The 24003-nt window shown below is 42.5% G+C and overlaps 1 protein-coding gene across 1 annotated transcript in view; it reads right to left on the reverse strand.

Annotated features, from left to right (window-relative positions):
* LOC108712590 (potassium voltage-gated channel subfamily A member 1-like) overlaps positions 1-24003 on the reverse strand; it is a 108724-nt gene that overhangs the window by 77586 nt on the left and 7135 nt on the right. Inside the window, exons 4-8 of the transcript XR_001935006.2 lie at positions 22977-23055; positions 22751-22833; positions 20877-20978; positions 18703-18857; positions 1317-1450 (exon numbers count right to left, since the gene is read on the reverse strand). The gene's annotated coding sequence lies outside the window, so the exon portion shown is untranslated. The remainder of the gene's footprint in view (positions 1-1316; positions 1451-18702; positions 18858-20876; positions 20979-22750; positions 22834-22976; positions 23056-24003) is intronic.

The raw sequence follows: 24003 nt of genomic DNA on the forward strand, positions 1-24003 counted from the left end.
TTCGGATTCGGCCGAATCCTTCTGCCAGGCTGAACCGAATCCTCATTTGCATATGCAAATTAGGGACAGGGAGGGAAATTGCATGACTTTTGTCATAAAACAAGGAAGTAAAAAATGTTTTCCCTCTTCCCATCCCTAATTTGCATATGTAAATTAGGATCCGGATTAGGTTCAGTATTCGACCGAATCTTTAACAAAGGATTCGGGGGTTTGGCCGAATCCAAAATAGTGGATTCGGTGCATCCTTAATATAAATACTGTATGTAGTGGACTATTATAATACATTTTGTGGAATGTATGTAGTTCTAGTCAGGGCCATAATTTCTAAATATAGGCACCAAGCTTTAGGGTGGTGATAGTGGCAACTTTAGGAGACAGTGCCTGTATAGAAAATAATACTAATAAATCCAGCATCGGAGCTAAAAGGAGGTACCCCCTCTTAAAAGGTCAGCATAACAGGAACAGGGGTACACAGATGTCCAGTTCCTTTGGCAGCACCAGAGTTGACTACAGCCAAGTGTCTAGTACAGGGATCCCCAACCTTTTGGACCCGTGAGCAACATTCAGAAGTAAAAGGAGTTGTGGAGCAACAGTAGCATGAAAAATGTTCTTGGGGTGCCAAAGAAAGTGCTGTGATTGGCCATTTGGTAGCCCTATGGGGATTATCAACCTACATTGAGACTCTGTTTGGCAGTACAGCTGGTTTTTATGCAACCAAAACTTGCCTCCAAGCCTGCAATTCAACAATAAACACCTGCTTTGAGGCTCCTGGGAGCAACATCCAAGGGGTTGGAGAGCAACATGTTGCTCACGAGCTACTGGTTGGGGACCACTGGTCTAGTAGTATCCCGTAGATCAGTGATCCCCAACCAGTAGCTCATGAGCAACTCGTTGCTCACCAACCCCTTGGATGTTGCTCCCAGTAGTTTCAAACCAGGTGCTTATTTTTGAATTCCTGGTTTGGAGTCAAGTTTTGGCTGCATAAAAACAGGTCAAACAGAGCCTCCTGTATGATTCTAGTCCACATGGGGCTACCAATACTCAACCACAGCCCTTATTTGGCATCTCCAGGAACCTTTTTCATGCTTGTGTTGCTCCCCAACTCTTTTTACATTTGAATGTGGCTCACGGGTAAAAAGAGGTTTGGGACCCCTGCCATAGATCAATCAGCAGGTAGTAGTTACTTGTCTCCTGTTTGAGAGCATTTGGTATGAGTTACCCACCCCATACCCTAATCTATCCATACCAGGTGACCTTGTGTCAGCACAAAATAGCAGCTCTCATTACAGATTTGGCCTTTGCATAGTAATACTCACTTTTGCTGTAATATGTAGTTGAGAAGGTGCCTGTGACCGGGGTGAAGTAGCTCTCCCCTCCTAAATTTTTCTGGTTTTCACGCCTCTAGACACTTCATCAGAGGATGTTTAGTCTCTCCACTTGCCAGTAGTCTCTGTGAAACAGACGGAGAGTGGCTGCCGTGGCAGTTAAATCATAAAAATGTACATTCTATCACAAATCACAAGCCGACAATGGACATAAAGTTCCCCAAGCAAGTAGTAAATGGCTACATGTCGTGGCAAATGTTTCAGCTGACACTCATCTGTACAGGAGAACAAGGCTGGATAATAATTCCAGAAAATGACGATACAGGTATGGGCAGTGTCGGACTGGGATGCCAGGGGCCCACCAGAAAACCTTAAACTGAGGGCCCACTTTACAAACTATTATTCCTCCTCTCCTCAATCTCTTTATTCTCCTAGTCTTTTATCTCTACATACTATACTCTATTCTTCCATTATTAAGCCCCTTAAAGAAATACAGAAATGGTCATGAAATAATAGGGATGCACCGAATCCAGGATTCGGCCTTTTTTCAGCAGGATTCGGACAAATCCTTCTGCCTGGCCGAACCGAATCCGAACCCTAATTTGCATATGAAAATTAGGGGTTGGGAGGGAAATCACGTGACTTTTTGTGGCAAAACAAGGAAGTAAAATTTTTTTCCCCTTCGCACTCCTAATTTGCATTTGCAAATTAGGGTTCAAATTCGGTTTGGCCGAATCCTTCACAAAGGATTTGGGGGTTCGGCTGAATCCAAAATAGTGGATTCGGTGCATCCCTATGAAATAAGCCAAATGTTTAGCAGCATGAGGGGCCACTGACACCTGGGCCCACCGGGAGTTTTGCTGGTATCCCGGTGGGCCAGTCCGACACTGGGTATGGGACCTGTTATTAAGAATACTGGGGACCTGGGGTTTTCCAGATAACAAATTTTTCTGTAATTTGGATCTTCATACATTAAGTCTTTTATAAATTGAAGATTGATGCATTTTGAAAAAAACATGTTTTCCCATGACAGTATCCCTTTAAGCTAAAATGGAGTTTATTGGAATTCCAAGCCATGGGTATTCCTCTGTAGCAAGTACAACTTACCAGAAATAGGCTCTATCCAGCGCCGGATTTCTTTTCCGGCCGCCCCTAGGCCACGCGGTCCGACCAGGCGGCTGCGCGGTCCTAGTGCCCGCCTTCCCAGCTGGTGTAGTTGAACGGGGACGCGAACGTCCCCATATTGCGGCTGGGCGGCATGCCGCCCCTATTTTTTGCCGCCCTAGGCCCGGGCATATGCGGCCTTGCCGCAAATCCGGGCCTGGCTCTATCATCTTGCTTGTAAAGAGATACCAAATTGCCATGTAGCCTGCAGAGATTCCATACAAATTTGTAATCATGGGGACTCCCATGTTCTAAATCAGCTCAGCCGCAACAGCCTCCTAAGTGTCCTTATGTCCTGCACATGGAAACACTATACAGTTGTGCCAGGAGAGGTATTCCCCCTGTACTAAGCACCCCCTAACTGACACTGCGTCTGGTATTCGCAAACATCTGAAGTCTGTTTCTCTTCCACAATTATATAAATATCTCTTTCTCTGGAGCGGACAGGATCATGGAACTCCATATTCCCACTGGGAGGGGATAACTTACCATAAAAGGGAATCTGCACATTATTAGGTTGATTTGTTATTAATGTTTATTATGTCCTCAGCAATACTCCAAAAATAAAAAAAAAATTTATTACGAGGGTAATCATGTTTCCTCTGGGCATATTGTAATTTAGGCAGTGTCAGACAATTTGTTATCTAATAAACATTATGTAATTTAATATGTCACGTCAACCACAGACCTACTGAGATAAATGTTGTCAGCAGTCCCTGATGTTAGGCTACTGTCAGTCAGTTGCCCGGTGCACGGTGACGAAGGGACCCTCCTACTGCAATTAGATAAGGAATCACTGGCACTCAAAGGGCAGGTGCAAGCAGGGACAAACCTTTGCATTTTGGGCCACCCGGACCCTTTATTAAGGCTTGATAAAGGGCCCGGGTAGTCCCGTGTGCTAATAAAAGGCAAGGGCTTGTCCCTGCTTACACCTGCCCTTTAAGTGCCAGTGATTCCTTATCTACCCGTATCCTCTAGTGACATCAGTTTCAGACTTAAAGTACAGGAAGATTAGCAGCTGTTATAAATGGCTGGAGATCAGGGCTGTATTTAGGGCAAGGCCAGACGTGGCGTTTTTACGTTGCGTTTTTAAAAAAACTCAGTCGGGTGTAAATACGCATAAACTGCACTACCACGGAAACTAATAGGAAACACAATATGGCAATTCTCACAGGGCGCTTGCAAGACGAAATCCGCCACTGGAAGCCAGTATTGGCATTTTTCGGCAGAAACGACAATACGTCAAGAAACAACCAAATCAGTAGACTTGACGGGATTTGCAAGTTTGAAACCACACTTTACGTAAATACGCAGCGTATTTTAAATATGGCGTCCAAATTCTCGCGAGATAAATGATGCCTATACGTTTTTACGGTGTATTAGGCTGGTGACGTAATTACGTTGCGTGTTGACGATCATTCCTGCTCCATTTTGCATGTAAATATTTAATAATATTTTCTGTTTCTAGCCAGCGGAATTAATGAGAAGTGCATGTTGGGAAAAGAAACCTACGCTCTGAAAAACGCATAAAAAATAAAAGCATGTTGACGGTCGCGTGTGGTTTCAGTGGCATATTTACGGCCAACGGAGCTTTTTTAAAAACGCACCACGTCTGGCCTTGCCCTTCCAAATAGCCAATCACAGCCCTTATTTGACTTTTTCATGCTTGTCGAAAAAGCATTGTCGAAGTGCAATTTTGTGTGCCAACAGTACAGGTATAGGATCCGTTATCTAGAAACCCGTTATCCAGAAAGCTCAGAATTATGGAATGGCCGTCTCCCATTGACTTTTTTTTTTTTAAAATGATTTCATTTTTCTGTGTAATAATAAAATAGTAGCTTGTACTAAGATATAATTAATCCTTATTGGAAGCAAAACCAGCCAATGGGGTTTAATCAATGTATAAATGAATTTCTAGCAGACTTAAGGGTATGAAGATCCAAATTTCAGAAAGATCCATTATCTGGAAAATCCCAGCTTCTGAGCATTCGGGATAGCAGGTGCCATACCTGTACCTGTACAATCAGTGGCGATCCTGGCCCCTCCTCCGCCTGAGGCAGCAGCAGTTGCTGCTGCCCCCCCCTCCCCCGGAAATTCGCTCTTAAAGTACCAGGAGCAGCATTTTTGCTGCCCCTGGTACCCAGTGGGGCGCTGCCGCCTGAGGCGACAGCCTCAACTCGCCTCATTGGCGAAGCACCCCTGTGTACAATCAAACTTTTAAAGGGCAGATATAGATATATGCCATTTAGGTGTACAACACTACAAACTATTCATTCAAAGGGGTTGTTCACCTTTGAGTTAACTTTTAGAATGACATAAGGAGGGACATTCTGAGTCAATTTGTACTGGATTTTATTATTTTGCAGTTTCAGAAATTTGGTTGCTGGGGTCAAATTTTTCCTAGCAGCCATGCGTTGATTTAGGAGAATAGGAGAGGGCCTGAATAGAAAGATGAGTAATAAAAACATTTAGGGGCAGATTTATCAAGGGTCGAAGTGAATTCGAGGGAATTTTCTAAGTAAATAAATTCGAAATTCAAAGTAATTTTTTGGATACTTCGACCATCGAATAAATTCGCCCATCACTTCACAGCAGACAAAACTGTCAGAGTAGGCAGGATTGTCAATGGTTGATTCCTTTGCCCTGGAAAAAAAAAATAATTTGTGCAGTTTTGCTTTAAAAAGGTACTGACACCAGGAATTAACCTTTTTTCTATCTATCATTAGTGATGGGAGAATTTGGGGCGTTTAGATTCGCCATAAAATGTGTGAATTTCCCGTGAAATACGCGAAACGTCTTCTCGTATTTTACACCAGCGTCTGTTTTTGATGCCTGCGTCCGTTTTTTACGGAAGCCGGCGTCAGTTTTTGGCAAAATTGCGCCGGCGTCCAAAAAAACGGACACTGGCGTCCATTTTTTTTTGACACAGGCAAATTTCATGGCGGTGGTGAATCTCGGGAATTCGCTGCAAATTCACGCCTGGCGAATAAATTCGCCCATCACTATCCATCTATATATACTTGTATATAAGTATTTGTCAGATGCTTTTACATTACCTTTCTTACCCCCATGTTCCTGTAAGGTGGGGGCTGCCATATTTGTGCAGCAGGAGTCCGTTAGCATTAGAAACTTTAACTGACAGTCACGTTGGCAAAACAGTCAGATTTAGGAAATTCAACTAACCATTACTTCTTAATAAAGAATGGTGGGATAGAAACAGTAATGAAAAACTAAAATTGCATTGAGGAGAGGCGGATATTAAATAAATAAATAGTATAATAATCAGTGTTCTGAAAAGAAATGGGCTACTAATAAGGGGCATGAGGCACTAGGCTAACTTGCCACAGATAATTATAACATTTACGGTACCACTAATCAAATAGCAGAGTGCCAGCATATAATGTGTTAAATCCTATTTAAAGGGGCATACATTTAGTTTGATCCAACAGGCCCAGGAATTATAGGGAAACACTGCATTATGGGTGAGATTTGCACACTGCTCTTGCACTCATCAATGACCCCTTTTAACTTACAGCCTGCTATGAAGGTTGAACTATGAATGGGAGCTATAGTTCAGCAACATCTAAGAAGGAGTTCTAAAGCAACACCGCACAAGCTGCCCAGGGTCAGTGAGAATCCTCCCTGCTCGGTTTGCACTTTTATTTCTTGGTTCAATAATAGCAATTGCCGAAGGCTTTAAAGGGGTTGTTCACCTTCAAATAAACTGTTAGTATGATGTAGAGAGGGATAGTTTGAGACAATTTGCAATTGGTTTTCATTTTTTATTATTTGTGGTTTTTGAGTTATTTAAGCAACTCTCCAGATTGCAGTTTCATCAGTCTGGTTGCTAGGGTACAAATCACCCTAGCAACCATACACTGAATTAAATGGGAGACTGGAATATGAATAGGAGAGACCTGTATAGAAAGACAAGTTATAGAAAGTAACAATTAGTGATGTGCGAATTTGTCCCGTTTCACTTCGCCACGAATTTCACAAATTTCCCACAAAATTTGCGTAACAGGCAGAAAATTTGCAAAATGACGATTTTGATGCCGGCATCAATGGGCGTCCATTAATTGTCGCCGGCGTCCTAAACTGTCACCGGCGACGATTCAATTCGCCGGCGGCGAAACACCCAAATTCGTACCTGGTCAATAAATTCGCCCATCACTAATAGCAATACATTTGTAGCCTTATGCTGGCCATTTACGTAGAGATCCAATCATTTGGCGATTTCGCCAAACTAGCGGATCCCTCCCCGATATGCCCACATTGAGGTGCGATATCGGTATAATCTAATCATGGGCCCAACGATCGGATCATAATGCTGCCAATACGGGCGGTCAGATCGTGGGACCGCATCTACGAAGCCGTGATCCACCGGGATTTTTAACCCTGCCCGATCGACATCTGCCCGACTTTCGGGGGGGCCAAGAATCTGCCAACTCGTTCTGTCGGCAGCTTTTATTGGCCCGTCTGTGGCCAGCTTTAGAGGGCACTTGTTTTTAGATGGAGTCAGTGACCCTCATTTGAAAGCTGTCAAATAATTCAAAAACTATAAAATATAAATAATGAAGACCAACTGAAAAGTTGCTTAGAATTGGCTATAATATAACATACTAAAAGTGCATTTTATGGGCGGAACACCTTTATAAAGGGATCCTGTCATCGGAAAACATGTTTTTTTCAAAACGCATCAGTTAATAGTGCGACTCCAGCAGAATTCTGCACTGAAATCCATTTCTCAAAGGAGCAAACAGATTTTTTATATTCAATTTTGAAATCTGACATGGGGCTAGACATTTTGTCAATTTCCCAGCTGCCCCTGGTCATGTGACTTTTGCCTGCACTTTAGGAGAGAAATGCTTTCTGGCAGGCTGCTGTTTTTCCTTCTCAATGTAACTGAATGTGTCTCAGTGGGACATGGGTTTTTACTATTGAGTGTTGTTCTTAGATCTACCAGGCAGCTGTTATCTTGTGTTAGGGAGCTGCTATCTGGTTACCTTCCCATTGTTCTGTTGTTTGGCTAATGCGGGGGGGGGGGGGAAAGGGAGGGGGGTGATATCACTCCAACTTGCAGTACAGCAGTAAAGAGTGATTGAAGTTTATCAGAGCACAAGTCACATGACTTGGGGCAGCTGGGAAATTGACAATATGTCTAGCCCCATGTCAGATTTCAAAATTGAATATAAAAAAATCTGTTTGCTCTTTTTAGAAATAGATTTCAGTGCAGAATTCTGCTGGAGCAGCACTATTAACTGATTCATTTTGAAAAAAATGTTTTCCCCATGACAGTATCCCTTTAACCAATATTTATATATCTCTGAGCACTATATATACGCCCTTATAAATTCTGGCTACAGAATAATATTGTAATACAGGCCCTGGGCCCACCAGGAGAGCCTCCAGCACCCATAAAAACATTTCCAGTGTGACCCCTGCAATACTCTTATAAGACATAGAGAAGAAGATGACATTCTTGGATACCAGGTATATAAAAACACACTGCTGTTCATTTCCTATTCGAAACATAATGATTTATTAACAAGCAGAGAATGGGAGAAAATTAAAACCTCAACTGACAATACCATTGCCTTTATCGGCTAACAAGGGTATCACTGACCTCTGGTCCCTGCGGTTTCATTTTTCTTCATTCTGTTGCTGTTAATAAAACATTGTGTTGTACCGTGTCTGAGGGCATCCAGCACCCAACTGGTTATAATCCCCCCCTTCCCATCAACAGCAGCAGCCGCCTTGTAATACTTTGTGAAGGGAATTTTAAATAAATTTGAAGAACACTGCATTCACCTCGCTCATGCCAAGATCAATGGTCTTTCATGAACCAAGAGTTCAGATGTTTGTATTTACACATATGTGCGAATTGTTTTTCGAAAATGCGGAAAATTTGAAAATAACGACCATTGACTTTAATTCATTTGGAGAAAAAAAGTCGCCATAAGAAAAAACACCCATTGGGGCAAATTCACTAAGATTCGAAGTTGCACCAGGCGCAACTTCGCCGCACTTCGCCAGGCATAGTTTTGCCAGCGCTCCGCAAATTCACTAAAATCCGAAGTTGCGCACAGGGGTAGAGTAAGGTTGCGAAGTTGCGCTAGCGTTGATTCGCTATGTAAAGCGAAGTTACGCTAGCGAAGGCTAATTTGCATACGGCGCGAAATTCAAATTTCAATGGAGGAATACGTATCAGCACTACAAATGCCTAGAAAACCTTCAAATCATCAAATAAAAATTTTATTTTGCCCTACACATGTGCCCACTGTCTAGGTAAGTTGCCATGAGTTAGGAAATGTAGGGGGGAAGGAGGGGAGCCCCAAAAAAAATTTCCATCTTTTTCAGCCTATCACCCATAATGTAGAAAACATGCCAGCGTTTTTTGGGACTTAGAAAAAATTTTGACTTTTTTTGAAACAATCCCTATCTACTCTATTGCGCTTCGCCAGGTCTGAGGTGGCGAAGGAAGTCTAGCGTAAAAGGTAGCGTTCAGTACACTGCGCAAGTTAGTGAATTTGCGTAGTTACGTCGCTAGCGAAAATTCACCTGGCGTAAGGGTGCGAAGTAACAGTAGCGAAACGACGCCAGCGTTCGTTAGTGAATTTGCGCAGTAACGAAAATGCCAAACGCTAGCGAATTAACGCTAGCGTTCGGCGCTTCGGCGCTTAGTGAATTTGCCCCATTGACTTTAATGCATTAGGACAAAAAAAAATTGGCATAATAAAAAACCCCTATTAAGGGCAGAGACACACGGTCAGATTTGGGGAGATTAGTTGTCTGCTGACAAATCTCCTCTTCTTCGGGGCGACTAATCTCTCCAAACTGCCTTCCCGCCGGCTAGAATCAAAATCGACGCGGGATGGAAATCGCTGTGTTTCATTTTCGGAAGTCACCCAAAGTTTCCTCGTGAGGCAACTTCGGGCGACTTCGGAAAACAAAGCGCTCTGAGTGCCATTCCGTCGGCAAATTTCATTCTAGCCGGCAGGAAGGCAATTCGGGGAGATTAGTCGCCCCGAAGAAGAGGAGATTTGTTGCCAGAGCGACTAAATCTCCCGGAATCTTAGCGTGTGCCCTGACCCTAAAGGGCTACTATCATAAACAAACGGTCTAATCTTTTCAAATAAGTTAGTAACCCATAGCAAGCAGTCAACAGGTAGAGCTAACTGGTCAGCTGTCCACAGGCCGGATTTGCAAATGGGGCGTCCCTAGGCCGTCTCCACTCATCGCCCCCTTATGCATCCCCCTCTCTGTCTTTCCTTCCCACATCGTCCTTCCCTTCAGCATTCTTCTCCCCGTCTCCTTGCGCCTGCACTTATATACGTATATTCAAGACGTGTGCATGCAAATATACGTGCAGGCGCAAGGAGACGGGGAGGACGACGTAGAGGTGACATGGAAGGGGAACAACTTTGCTTGAATGCGCCTGGGCGCCATGCCGCCATGCCGCCCCTGAATTCATGGCGCCGTAAGCCCGGGCCTTTGTGGCCTTGCCACAAATCCGGACCTGGCTATAAACGTTTTATTGGCTGTGATGAGTTAATTGATGTTGGCAAACGTTCTGCAGTTTGGAACAGTCCCACCACTGGGAATATACAGTCATGGTGTGTCATTTCTATTTACGATTTTTGATCCAGAGACTAGTCTGTCATTTTGGAGTCAGGAAAGAATTGCAAATTGGAAAAACTGGAGAGACTTCAATGGGGTTCTTTGCCTTCCTCTGAATCAACTGGCAGTTAGGCAGGTTACATATAGACTTAAGGTTGAATTTGATGGATGTGTTTCTTTTTTCAACCTAACATACTTACTTACTTTCTAAGTTACAACTATGATTATAGGAACCATACTTTCCTGCTGCACCCATCTTACAGGTAGAAGCTATAGGAAGAAAAGAACCAATGTTCAACTCGTATAATCATGGAAAACAAGAAGACAAGATGGAGAGCAAAGTTCTTTTCTTCAGGTGACTTAAAAAAGGCATTGTGGGGAGATTAGTCGCCCGAAGAAGAGGCAATTTGTCGCTGGGCTATTAATCTCCCCCAAATAGCATTGTGTGTATCTACCCTTAGAGTAGGGTTGCCTTCTTATATATTTATAATTAATAACATTGGGATCAACCCTTATTTTTACCGGCCAGGTGGCAACCCTACCTTAGAGTGAGAGGTGATAAATTGTTCACTGAACTCTCCAGGGACAATGCCTTCCAGGGGTCCCCAACCTTTTTTTTACCTTTGAGCCACATTCAAATATAAAAAGAGTTGGGGAGCAACACAAACATGAAAAAGTCCCTTGGGGTGCCAAATAAGGGTTGTGATTGGCTATTTTGGTAACCCCTATGTTGACAGGCAGCCAACAAGGGGCTCTACTTGGCACTATACTTAGTTTTTATGCAATTAAAACTTGCTTTCAAGCTTGAAATTCAAAAATAAGCACCTGCTTTGAGTACCCTGAGAGCAACATCCAAAGGGTTGGAGAGCAACATGTTGCTCGCCAGCTACTGGTTGGGGATCACTGTATGAATGCTAGAAGATCCTCCAATGAGAATTCTGCCTGCTCTAAAATATTTTTAAAAAAATATGCATAATATCAGAGCCAGTGGCCAGTGATTGCATGAGTTTGTTTTCTGCAGTTTTATAAAATCTAAAGCCCCAAAAAGAAGCAGCCAATACTAGTTACTCTACGAATAAATAGCAATATCTTTCACTGAAGAACACTGACCTCTGGTGGTCACAGTGTTGAATGACTGTTTCCCACTGCAGATAAGAAGCAGCGTCTCGGGGCCCTTGTACTTGGTTATAGATGAGAGGCCAAGTACTTATCAGATTTGCTCATATCTAGTGATTGGCAAATAAATTCGACAAGCTCGAATTTGCGGCCAATTTCCGCGTTTCGCCGCAGGACAATAAATTCGCCGGCGTCAAAAATTTTTGGACCATCGCGTCTCAACATTATTCGGACCATTGACTAACGCCACAGTCAAAATTGCCGTGAGCATCAGAATCTGAAGGGTGTCAAAACGCAGGCATTAAAATTCGCATTTCACAAATTTCGCGGAAAATTCGCAAATTTTTTAGGAAAGCAAAACGGGACAGAAACCTACTAAGTGGATTCACACACAGAGGTTCATCTACTACACATGTTATAGACTGCAATGATGTTGCACATAGCAACTGACCAGTAATTAGTCTCAATCAGTCTACTGCCAGGGCCATATTTTACTATACTGGCACTCAAGGGTAGCTATAGAGAAGTCTCTGGGTGCCTATAGTGGGAGCCCTGCCTGCTGTAAGTTAGAGAATGACAGCAAAGACTGGATGCAATTAGAAAACTGCACTTAGCACCTATGTTGAACTATGCTAGAAGTTGTAAGTTAATAAAAAAGAAAAAAAGGAAAATATTTAAGAAAAAAAAAACCAGTGATGGCACCACTGACAATTATTGCTGCACAGAATACACAGTAGATAACAGATAAGTACTACTATAGTTTATATAAACAAGCTGCTGTGTAGCCATGGGGGCAGCCATTCAAGCACAGGATACACAGTAGATAACAGATAAGTACTACTATAGTTTATATAAACAAGCTGCTGTGTAGCCATGGGGGCAGCCATTCAAGCACAGGATACACAGTAGATAACAGATAAGTACTACTATAGTTTATATAAACAAGCTGCTGTGTAGCCATGGGGGCAGCCATTCAAGCACAGGATACACAGTAGATAACAGATGAGTACTACTATAGTTTATATTAACAAGCTGCTGTGTAGCCATGGGGGCAGCCATTCAAAGCTGAAAAAGGAGAAAAGGCACAGGATACACAGATAATCTCTATAGTATACAATGAGATTCTTCCAAAATGATCTGTTATCTGCTGTGTATCCTGTGCTTGAATGGCTGCCCCCATGGTGACACTCACATGCTCAGTGGGCTCTGATTGGCTGTTGAGAAGCTAAGCTTAGGGCTCGTCACTAATTATCCAGCAGAAAATGAGCTTCCCTGGCTGTAATATAAGCTGATGCTACAGGTTTGCTGATTATTAAATTCTGATGCTAATTACACTGGTTTCTGTGCTGCCATGTAGTAATTATGTGTATTAATTACTAATCAGCCTTATATTGTGACATTTCTATTCTATGTGTACTGTATATTGTGAGTGGCTCCCTAAGCTCAGTAAGTGACAGCAGCACAGAGCATGTGCAGTGAATCAGCAGAAAAGAAGATGAGGAGCTACTGGGGCATCTTTGGAGACACAGATCTTTACTGCTAAAGGGCTGTGGTTGCCTTGGGCTGGTACAGAAGCACAACAACATTTCTACCTACTTCTTTAGTTAATCTTTAGTTCTTCTTTAACCCCCCCCCCCCCAGTTATTCTTTTACCTAACTTGCACATGTGCTGGGGAGTAGTAGGGGGATATGGCCTGGTGGGACGGAAATGTCCTTCCAAAATTTAGAGAGCCCCGTGCACCATTGTTACTCCACTGAGTAGAGATTATTAGTAAATTGATTAATTTGGTTAGAAATCATTTGTAAGGAAGGTTTATATATATATATATATATATATATATATAGATAGATAGATAGATAGATAGATAGATAGATAGATAGATAGATAGATAGATAGATAGATAGATAGAGATATATATAGATATATATATAGATATATATATATATATATGTAGTTGCCACCTTTTTTTTTTGGTGAAAATGGGCAGGGGGTGGGCTGGTGATGAAGGGGGCAGGGTGGGTGACATGGGGAGGCCGGTGGGACTGATGATGTGCCGATCAGCGATTGGCTGATCGCCTTGTCATTCACTTCAATGTCCTGTCCAGATTTCAGGGCAGCCCTTCCAAAAACCGGCCTATCCGGGTGCAATCCAGACAGTGGCAACCCTATTAATATACCCTTTAACTTATGCCTGCAAACTTTCATTTTTGAGGAAAGTAATGTAATTGTTGGAAGGTTACGAATACTTTTTTATTTTTTTTTATTTTAAATGATTGTTTCCAGCGACGTAACTGGATATTACTGGGCCCATATTATACCAGGAGAACTAGGAGAGTGGGAGACATAAGCAAGTTAAGCTCAGTCAGAACAAACTACACAACTGCATTTTATAAACCAATATATTACATCTGTCCAACTTGTGTAAAGCAATAAAAAAGGGGGCGGTAGTTACGTGTCAGTATTTTATAATCCTTAATCCAAGTGCAAAATCCAATTACATTAACATCTTCAAATTTACAGCCAAAGGACAAATATAAGACTCAGATTCCATGTGAAAGTGATGAAAACGAACGTGATATTATTTGTAGGGATGGGCGAATTTGACCCATTTCGTTTCGCCAAAAATTCACCGCCGACGAAATGTCGCTGACACCCATTAAAGTCTATGGGTGTCAAAATAATTTTGTCCCGCGTCTTTTTTTTTTTTTATATTTTGACACACGCCGCCATACAAGTCTATGGGCATCAATTTTGCAGCGAAACAAGGTGAAAAAATTCGCCCATCCCTAATTATTTGTAATTTGTGGGGGGTATTACAAAAACTAAAGTAACTGAAGTGAACTTTTATTAAGTGACCACTAGAGGTCATTAACAGTCTAATTTTAATGGCCCGTTGAATTGGGAAAGCAGAAGTACAACTACAACTATGCAGAGCTATTGACTTAAATATGAATTTACTTAATGGAATAAATCTAGCCTCTCTGTTAGTGTTGGGCCACGTTTCGCCGCCGGTGAATAAATGTGCAAAACTGCAGCGAAAGTTCGCCGGCGTATGCTTTTTTGGACACTGGCGCATTTTCACAGGAGAATGTGCACCGGCATCCAAAAAAGGACGCCGGCATCCAAAAACAGACGCCGGCGGCAAAAACGAGACACTGGCGGTGTTTCTCAAATTTTTTGCCATTTCACAGGAAATTTGTGAATTTTTCGGTAAAGCGAAACGGGACAAATTCGCCCATCACTACTCTCTGCTCCTTCTGATTTCAGGGATATTCAAGGTGCCAAACCCTGTGCTTTTTAGGTTAAGGCAGTGGCAGCCATATAAGTACATGAGTATGGCCCCCTCATTTCCGCATGTTCACATAGGTGTCCCCCCTTCTACTCTCTGCTAAACCCTGCTCTTTTGGGTGTCCATAATTTACATAAACATGTATTGATTTAGGTGCAGCCATGAAGCTCAACAGATTTTGTAAAACCCCATTTTTATATACAGGAGGACTAGTCAAGCTATTGCCTTTCTGCAGTACTGCTGTCCTCTTCCAATAGATCAGTATCCAGGGGTGCCAGGTTGGCGGTTTTCCAGCCAAATTGGGCTACTAATTTAAAGCCCGGGCTGGTTTTGAAAGTACAAACTAGCCAAGGTACAAATTTGGGCTACTTTTTGGGTCTTTGGCTGGTTTGTACTTTGAAAACCAGCCAAAGTCTTTTCTTGCCCTAATTTGCCAAGCCTGTGTCTCCCAATGCATGCTGGGTAATGTAGTTTTTGTTTAACAATTGTAAGACTACAATACCCAGCATGCAATGGGACTGACTTGTGTTTAAGTCAGGAGTTACCAGATTTTGGGCTCTGTACCCCACTCTCCCATCCCTCTTCAGCATTCCCTCGTTTTCCAGTGATAATTTCAGACAATTATGAGGCAAAAATCTGCTGGCCACCAAAATGTCTAGAGGTTGAGCTGTTTTACCAATATTTATTGAAATTGTATATGTATTAGGGTCTCATGGGCCCCTGTACCATTTGGGTCCCCCTCTGTAGTTACGTCCATGGTGAAGGGCAAATCTGGTGTATTTTCACATATATTCATTTATTTTTAAAGGATGAGTAAACCTTTAAAGTAAGTGAATGTAAAATTGATGAGAGTGCTATTCTAAGCACTTTTGTAATATCAATTCATCATTTATTTTCTTTTTATTCCAAGATATTAAGGGATACATGTGCTGTTAATATGAATGAATTTTGTTCCAACAGTGCCACCTGCTGGTCAGTTTCTGACCAGTCTGACCACCAAGTAGTCAAGGAAGTTGTCAGGAGAAAGAAAGAGGCTGCTCTGATGTTCTTCTGCTTAGGAAAGAAGTGAGAATGTTTTTGAATTGTTTTCCTAAGCAGAAGAACATCAGAGCAGCCTCTTTCTTACTCCTGACAACTTCCTTGACTACTTGGTGGTCAGACTGGTCAGAAACTGAACTTTTGCCACAAATTCGCGCCTGGCGAATAAATTCGCCCATCACTAATCTCTACAGAAATAGGAGGTGCAGTGAGGCAATTAGGGGTCCTTGATGCAATTAAAGGAGAAGGAAATGTCTTTTGACTTGGGGGTGCCAAAAGTTAGGCACCCCTACGTGATGTACTTACCTGAAACCCCTTCCAGCGAGCACCAAGGAGAGATCGTCTTCCCGCTTCTTCTATCTTCAAATTTCCCGGGGCAGACGCATGTGCAGTAGAACTAAACAGCCGACTTTTTCGTTAAAGTTCAGCTTTTCACGCTAATGCACATTCAGAGCCACGACAAAAAAAAGAAGCCAGAAGACGATCGCTCCGTGGTGCTTGCTGGAAGGAGCACCGGCCCAGGGTTTCAGGGAAGTACATGTGATCACTTGGGGGGTGCCTAACTTTTAGCACCCCCAAGTTAAAATACTTGTCCTTCTCCTTTAAGCCCTCACTGTTCTCTGTAAAACAAACGCAGCAGGGCAGGCTCCATTTACATACAAGTAAGTCAGTTGAAAAATGTGTCCAGAAGGCAAGTAGGTGTTTTTGTGTCAGAAAGATCCGGCAGAGCAGCAGAAAAACAACAACATTTGAACGGAGGAATGGAATCAAAAATTCTTGCCCACAGTACGTAAAAACAACGTGCAAATGTGCCAACACTGCTGTTCGGTGCTAATATCAGAGCCTTTTCCTGCAATCACTGGGAGCTCAGGCCCATAGAAGGTACTCAGGGAGGTAAAGTAATAAAAGTGACAACATTAGCACTAGGTTATGGCTTAGATCTCCAACAGCATCACTTTCTGCCGACTGTCAGACATATACTAAAATAAGGGTTGCCACCTGTTCGGATTTCACCTGGACAGCCTGATGTTTGGAAAGGCAGTCAGGGTGAAAAGTGGCAAATTAGGAAATCTGGACAGGCCATTGACGTTAATGACATGGCAACCAGAAAATTGCTTATCGCCATGTCATCAGTCCTGCCCCTGATGTCATCTTCCCCGCCACCTCTTATGTCACTGGTCCACCCGAGGTAAATCCGCTCCCCCTGACGTCATCCACCCGCCCCCTGACATCATCCGCCCACCCTGACTTATCCGCCCGCCCCTGCCCCTTTTCCCCAATCAGAAAAGGTGGCAACCTTAATTAACATAAACCTTACATAGTTTTGCAGGGTTGCTTCAACAAACATAGCAGGCAGAATACTTATTAAAGGATTCTCTCCCAAAAACTGCTTCACTGGCTCGTAAGAACCTGGGGAAATGTTTCACTGGAGGCCCTCCTCTGCTTCCAGCCCAATTACCCTGTCTTGGCACCTAAAAGACCCTTTAGAAACCAAAGTAAATTTACAGACTGGAAACAGCTGGAGAAAATAGGGAAAAAAGAGAGCAAGAGAAAATATGGGAGTAGTGTAAAATAGGGAAACTTGTTAAAAAGAGGTTGGAAGGAGACCAAAGACAAATAGAAAAAGAGAAGAAACATATAAAGAAGTCGAGAAAAACAGAAGAAGGAAGAGGAGCACAAGAGACAAAGTAAGATGAGGACACAGGGTCGGACTGGGGGGCCTACGAGAGCCGGGGCCCACTGAGTTTTTCCCGGCACAGGGGCTCACTGGGTTTTTTTCTCGGCGCTGGCCCAGTCCGACCCTGTGAGGACAGCAGAAAATGCCAGAGAAGATAACATACGGTGAGAATAATGAGAAAGCATGTGGGCGAAAAGAGTAGTGGAAAGGATTTTCCAAGTGGACCAAATCAATTCCAGCAATAACTGCATCCTAACGCTCTACTGAGAAGCCAAACTCCATTCCAACAATGACAACATGATAAAACTTTACTGAGGTTTCATAGAGAAGCCAACTCCATTCCAACAATGAATCCATCATATGGCTAACAAGAGCCATCAAATATGTGTATGAAAATATTTCTTTGTGTTGTTATAGGCTTGGGAGACAATGTCAACGGTAAGACACATCCTTCTTCACTTTCCTTTAGAATGTTGCTCTATGTTTAAAGGGGAAACCATCAAACCATTTACAAGGGAAGGGAGCATTGTGGTTCTAACCCAATATAAATACAGCTGTTATTTGCTAATGAAAGACTAATCAAGAAATATTTTGCTTTGCCTTATCCTTTGTCTCTTCTTTTTATTTCTGTTATCAGAACAGGTTCTTGGTTCTTCATGGAGCATGAGTGTAAATCAAGTTGCCCTTCTCTAAAAGGTTATGTTGAGATTCTCTATGTCAGGGATCCCCAACCTTTTGAACCCTTGAGTAACATTCAGAAGTAAAAGGAGTTGGGGAGCAACACTAGCATGAAAAATGTTCTTGGGGTGCCAAATAATTGCTGTGATTGGCCATTTGGTAGCCCCTATGTGGATTGTCAACCTATATTGAGATTCTGTTTGGCAGTACATCTGGTTTTTATACAACCAACACTTGCCTCTAAGCCTGGAATTCAAAAATAAGCTCCTGCTTTGAGGCCATTGGGAGCAACATCCAAGGGGTTGGAGAGCAACATGTTGCTCACGAGCTACTGGTTGGGGATCACTGCTCTATGTCAATAAGAAACCTAATATAGGGAACCGGCCATGTGCTGCCTTTCAAGATGCCAGTTCGATGCCATCACTGTTCCAAAAGAAATGATGGGTGAGACAATGGGCTGCATTGAAACGGATTCCAGTAATAACTTACCTTTGAGCTGTAGTCTTCAGGCCTTTGTGTTTGGGCCTTTTTGCTGTCCAAGGTTTAGGTAGGCTGGTTTTAGCAAATACATGAAAATATAGACTTTTCTATAGTTTTAGGAATATTCAAGAATGTAAATAAAGTGTTCACCCTAACTGAGCTCAGGACCACAATTCAAGAACCACTGCTTTAGAGACACTTTTTCAACCCTTTTGCCATGGTACCCAAAGTATATTGTTAGTTCTAAATAGCAGAGATGCAACAGGACCCATTTTGAATGGTGGTTCCAAAATGTGCCATGCTTAGACCTTACCTTTCCAACAGTAGAAATGTCATATGAGTTGCTGTTCATCATTGTCACATGGACAGTATACGACTGGTCCACCAGGATACCGGGAAAACTTCTGGTGGGCCCAGGTGTCAGTTCCATGTTGCCTTGTATGCCTGTATCTTGGTCTTTCATTTTTTCTGTATTAAAACAAAGAACAGAAATGGAGAAAAGGCTAAATGATTGTATACAGTATAGAGAAGTATGATAGAGACTATGAGTGTTATGTATAAAGGATACAGAGTTTGCCCATGGGTAGAAACTCATAGCTACCAATCAGCAGGTAGGTCATAGCTACCAATCAGCAGGTAGAATTTATTGATTTAAAAGCAAGCGTCATATTGGTTGCTTTGGTTTACTGCTCCTGTGCAAATTGTTTTCTCATCCCACTTATTACATATGGAGGATGAGAATAAAGATGTTCAGTGAGGAGAGTGGGCTTTGGTTTTTGGCAGTGGTCCCCAACCAGTGGCTCCGGAGCAGCATGTTCCTCACCTCACCAACCTCTTGCATGTTGTTCCCAGTGTCCCAGGTGCTCATCTATGAATTTCGGAAGTTTTGGTTGTCTAAAAAACAGATGTTCTGCTAAACAGAGCCTCCTGCTGGCTGTCTGTTCACATAGCCCTAACAAATAGCCTATCACGGCCCTCTTTGGTACCCCACCCCCACTCCAGGAACATGTTTCATGCTTGTTCTGTTCCCCAACTCTCTTTACATTTGAATGTGGCTCTCAGGTAAAAAAAGGTTGAGGACCCCTGCTCATGGACAACTTCAACCACACCTCCCTGTAATATGTGTAAGTATATACAAGCCCAAAAAATAATCTGGTGGTAGAGGGACTTCTGTAATTGCCATAGGCAATATGTGTATTTCGTGTACTTGAAATGACAGGGTCTATTTTAAATCTCAGTCAAGGCATGTGTATATTTACTCATTCTGGCTAGGGTTGCTACCTGTCCGGATTTCACCCGGAAAGCCCGGCTTTTGGAAGGGCTGCCTGAGTGAAAAGTTCCAGTTCGGATTTCCAAATTATAGAATTATGTCTTAGTTTGGCTCAAGTACAAGGCTCTGTTTTATTATAACAGAGAAAAAGGAAATAATTTTTAATAATTTTGAGTCTATGGGAGGCGACCTTTCCGTAATTTGGAACTTTCTGGATAATAGGTTTCTGAATAACGGATCCCATACTTGTACAAGGAACTATTCTATTAATACAGAGAAAAAGGACATAATTTAAAAAAATTTGGTTTATTTGGATAAAATGGAGTCTATGGGAGACAGCCATTCAGAACTTTCGGGATAACGGGTTTCCAGATAACGGATCCCATACCTGTATTAGAAAAAATAAAGGATTTCCTATATCCAGCCTATAAATGTTGTGGCTTGTGAGAAGGCATATATTAAATACAGTATAGCATTGAGAGCACAGCAAGTCAGCTGCAGGAAAACATGGAAAAACCAAAAATATGAATATACAGAGAAGCACATAAAGGCTGCCATCTCGGCAAATCCACTGTTAAACAAAGCTAAGAGCAATTATTCCCCTAATTGTACCTTTCAATAAAAGAAATGTCACTTGTCAGTAAAAGAAGGCGCATTATTACTCAGCTCCCACAAGGAACATATTTTTTTTTCAAGCAGCAAAAGAAAAACCGGTTTCTATAATATTTTTAGCTCTTTTATGATGGGAGTCAATTTGCCACAGTTCTTCAACTCTCTACTGGCTTGTGCATCATTTCTTTGTATCCCCTTCCTATTTCAGTTGCTTTTAATTAAACTGAGAAAAGAAGTTACAATTAGTGATGGGCGAATTTATTTGGCAGTCGCAAATTCGCGGTGAACTTCCACGGTTCGCCGAAAATTTGCCTGCGTTGGTGACAATTAAACCCACGCCCATTGACTTTAATGCACATCAAATAGTCAATCTATTTTTCGACAAAGCTAAATGGGACAAATACGCCCATCACTAGTTACAATTCCAAGATAAGGCCATGAATTCAGGGAGAGATGGAAAATATACCCCCTTTTTGGCTTCGGCTCATTCAGTTAAACATACACAATTCCACAACCTGAAAGGAAACCATGATAGTCTGCCTGTGCTCGCAGGAACTATTTCCCCATGCAGTTAGGCTCACAGAGGGATCAAACTCCTCCCTCACCTTTTTCCATCATGAAGTGATGGATTGTGGGATTTGAAGTCCTTCTGCTTTCCAGAAAATCTGTGTTCCACCGTGGGTTGGCACATTTGCCATTGGTTACACCTGGGAAAAGGAAGTAGGCCAGTGACATCAGGGGGTGTGTCAATGATTTTGGGAACAGCCACTATGTTATTTTGGAATGAAGTCAAGATGTGTTACTTGCATTAGGCATAATTTGGTGCATTTCTGTCCAACGTTGCACTGAAAGACCAGGGGCCCACCAAGCGGCCATGTCAGGACCCTCACCTGCACAACCCCCCCATTAATGGTCCCCTGTCCAAAATGCAACCCCCTCCAATGGCCCCCTGCCCCAGGTCCACAACCCCCTAAACAGCCCCCTGTCCAAAATTCAACCCCATCCAACAGCTTCCTGCCCTGCATGTACCTTTCTTTCTGCCAAACGTAAAGCAGCGGATCTCGGCCAGCAGGGTCCACCTGTTTTTTTCCCGGTGTCCCGTCAACCCAGTCTGACCCTATTTCTGTCCAGTTTCCACAATGAACCCTAAAGCCCACTGAAACCTGGGCTGTCCGGTTTACAGATGGATTAGTGGCAACCTAGCACCACTCACTATGGAAAGCAGCGCGGCTTCAAGTCTGAAATCTAAATGGTTATGGCTGCCTGGGTGTAACATAGTAATATAGTAAGTTAGGTTGAAAAAAGACACACATCCATCAAGTTCAACCTTAAGTCTGTATATAACCTGCCTAACTGCCAGTTGATCCAGAGGAAGGCAAAAAACCCTATCTGAAGCCTCTCCAATTTGCCTTTCTGACTCCAAAATGGGACCAGTCCCTGGATCAACTTGTACTATAATCCATCTTCCATAACCCTGTATTCCCTCACTTGCTAAACACCATCCAACCCCTTCTTATACCTATCTAATGTATCAGTCTGTACCACTGATTCAGGGAGAAAATTCCACATCCCCTTCCCAACAAACCCCTTCCCAATATTTAGCCGGAACCTCTTTTCTTCTAATCGGAATTGGTGACCTTGTGTCAGCTGAAAAGACCTACTGGTATATAAAGCATTAGAGAGATTATTATATGATCCTTATATATTTATACATAGTTATCATATCACCCCTTAAGCGCCTCTTCTCCAGCGAAAATATCCCCAACTTGGCCAGTCTTTCCTCATAGCTAAGATTTTCCCTTTACCAGCTTAGTTGCCCTTCTCTGTACCCTCTTTAATACAATAATGTCCTGTTTGAGTGATGGAGACCAAAACTGTACGGCATATTCTAGATGGGGCCTTACCAGTGCTCTATACAGTGGGAGAATAACGCCCTCGGCCCACGAATCTTTGCCCCTTTTAATAATAGGCCTGTGAACATTCTGATGCTTTTGGCAAAAGTTAATTTTTATACTCACTCTCTTAAAATCAATTATGTACAGTCAAAAACAGCTATTGAAAGGCATTTACACCACAGTCCCACTTCATTTATTCTACCCAAAATATATAAATCATAACGACAAGAAGTTATAGGTTAAACTGTTATATTTTAGGCTGAGAATTGGAGTTTGTGGATTGGATTATACAAAAGAAAACATTTGCCATGACTAATTTTGCCGTGTCTGGGGTTCTAATGAATGTGCTTCTCTGACTGGGTCTATTTACATGGTAAGCTGGCCGAATTTACAGGGAAGCTGGCATGTATAAAGCGAGGGAAAAGAGCCAGTTCTTGAAATAAAAATAATCATGAATAAAGTCATTTGTCAGCAGGACAAGCAGGAGGCAGACTGGATATTGGATGCGTAAAAGGGGGGCCCAGATGTTCCGGGAGCCAAACAAGCTCAGTGTTTATTCAGTCTGGGTATTAGGAAAACCTTACTGTGAGGTATCTGTTCCTCCATGAAGGTCCCTTCCAGTGTTTTGCTTGACTCATAAGGCAGCGATGAGATAATAACGTCAATCCTGGAAAAGATTACAAAGATAACAAGGATTTTATGTGTGCCGAATAAATATATATACTGTGTGGTACGAGTTGAAGAAAGGGGAACTTGACATTTGAATAGAGACGTTTCACTTAAGTGGAATAGAAAATGCGGTGACCTTACCTACAACTGTGCATGAAGTGTTTCAACCGAGCCAATTAAAGATGCTTTTAGCCATATATTAATAGGAGATTCAATCAATCTAAGCCCGAAAAGGGAAAATGAAAAGGAAATCAAAACATTGTTTCTCAATGGTTAATTATCGTGCATCTATAATTGAGCTTTTGATTAACTTATGGAAAGAATTTGGGCTGCGTGGGATACATTTATGGAGGGTTTAGATGCTTGAGATCATGGGAAAAGTGTTCTTAACTGTGTAACATTGTGTACCACAGCAGACAATGAGCAAATTAATCATCAATGCCATTTGGCCCAGGTGCAGGTGGAGCTAAAATGCGTGTGTAGGTTATTTTGGGCCAAAATCCATTCCGTGTCCCTGCGCCCAGGCCAACGCTGTGATTCCAGGTGCAGGCACATCAGAAGACTCTTAGGCAGGTGGCAAATGGGGAGATTAGTCGCCAAATGATAAATCTTTGCTGCTGCGGCGACTAATCTCCCCAAAATGCCAGCAGCAAGAATTTGAATCGCCGGTAGGATCGCATTCACGACGCTTTGTTTTACAAAATTGACAGAAGTTTCCTTACGAGGCAACTTCAATAAATGAAGCAACACAACTGTGATTCCACAGGCCATTCACACTCTTGCTGTTGGGAAAGCATTTCGGGGAGATTAGTCGCCCGCAGCAGCAAAGAATAAATTCACTTGGCGACTAATTTCCCGTGTGCCTCCAGTCTTAGGAGCTTAGGAGCCAAGCTTAGTCTTGCTGCTGTGTAGCCATGGGGCAGCCATTCAAGCACAGGATACACAGTAGATAACAGATAAGTACTACTATAGTTTATATAAACAAGCTGCTGTGTAGCCATGGGGGCAGCCATTCAAGCACAGGATACACAGTAGATAACAGATAAGTACTACTATAGTTTATATAAACAAGCTGCTGTGTAGCCATGGGGGCAGCCATTCAAGCACAGGATACACAGTAGATAACAGATAAGTACTACTATAGTTTATATAAATAAGCTGCTGTGTA

Source organism: Xenopus laevis, chromosome 3S (assembly GCF_017654675.1).
Source record: "Xenopus laevis strain J_2021 chromosome 3S, Xenopus_laevis_v10.1, whole genome shotgun sequence".
In the NCBI taxonomy this organism is placed as follows: Eukaryota; Metazoa; Chordata; class Amphibia; order Anura; family Pipidae; genus Xenopus; species Xenopus laevis.